Source organism: Acyrthosiphon pisum, unplaced genomic scaffold, assembly GCF_005508785.2.
Source record: "Acyrthosiphon pisum isolate AL4f unplaced genomic scaffold, pea_aphid_22Mar2018_4r6ur Scaffold_20092;HRSCAF=20785, whole genome shotgun sequence".
Lineage (NCBI taxonomy): Eukaryota > Metazoa > Arthropoda > Insecta > Hemiptera > Aphididae > Acyrthosiphon > Acyrthosiphon pisum.
Window position 1 is genome coordinate 1 of NW_021769415.1, and position 1,179 is coordinate 1,179.

The 1,179-nt window shown below is 25.4% G+C and overlaps 1 long non-coding RNA gene across 1 annotated transcript; it reads right to left on the bottom strand.

Moving 5' to 3' along the window:
- Window positions 1-154: 154 nt before the first annotated feature.
- On the bottom strand, window positions 155-1,121 carry LOC103311806. Its single transcript, XR_511296.3, has 3 exons — window positions 876-1,121; window positions 473-654; window positions 155-414 (listed from the first exon to the last, which is right to left on the bottom strand). It is a non-coding gene; the product is annotated as an uncharacterized LOC103311806 (long non-coding RNA).
- Window positions 1,122-1,179: the final 58 nt, after the last annotated feature.

The window sequence follows — 1,179 nt, forward strand, 5'->3', positions numbered from 1 at the left end:
TTAGGTATATAAAGTTTATTATTATTATTAATATTAATATATTATTTGTTTTAGAAAAAATGACATGCGAAGCTATTTGAACAATTTTGAATTGGAATATTCAAATTGTACCAATTAGTAATTTAGTTATTTGCTGTAATAATCATAAGTTAAATATAAAATCTTATTTAATTATATTTAATACAATTATTAGATAGAAAATACATTTATTAGGGTTTCTAAAGCTACTTTGAATGACCAAAAATTAATGAATCCAATTTCCATAACTCATGTCTAACTAAATTTCTAAAGTCTGAACTAGGTATATGTTGCCGCTTTCCAATTCACATCTACACATCCTGGTCTTCTAAGATCTGCACTATTAAAATTAGCTACCTACTTCTTCACAATCAGACAATAGTAGTATGGTATAGTCTACAAAATAAAAAAAATACATTTATTAGGGTTTTACTTATGTTTATCATAAAGTTACTTTGAATGTCCAAAAATTAATGAATCCAATTTCCATAAATCATGTCTAACTAAATTTCTGAAGTCTGAACTAGGTGTATGTTGCCACTTTCCAATTCACATTTACACATCCTGGTCTTCAAAGATCTGCACTTTTAAAATTGGCTACCTACCTACTTCTTCACAGTTGGACAATGGTATATCCTACAAAATAAAAAAAACACAATATAATAACTGAAGACCGTCAATGGTGGAGTTAACACTAAGATTTGCAATTGTTAATTAATATAATTAACTCAAGATAAGCTAAGTTAAGTGAACACAAGATTGTTTTAAGCCAAAAGTTGAATGTAAACGTTTATAAAGGTACAACTTAACTTAATTTAAATTTATAGTATTTTTATAAATAGTAGTTTGTTTCTTACAATCTTAGCAATAATTTAATATTTCATTCCTCGCAATCATAATTCATTTCAAAAATGATAAAATTATTATTAAAATTAATCATTATTCAGTAGTGTAATTTCATCTATCCGAAACTGGTAATGACAAAATATATGTATGAACTGAAGAAAACATAATTGAGTAGTCCATGTTATACATTGATATCCTATTTAATCTGGAACTTGGAAACCCTCTTTTGCTGACTATAAGAACAAAAAAATACATTTAATTGTAATTCTTGTAAACATATATTTTTAAGTAACTGTAACATAACTAAGTGTTATT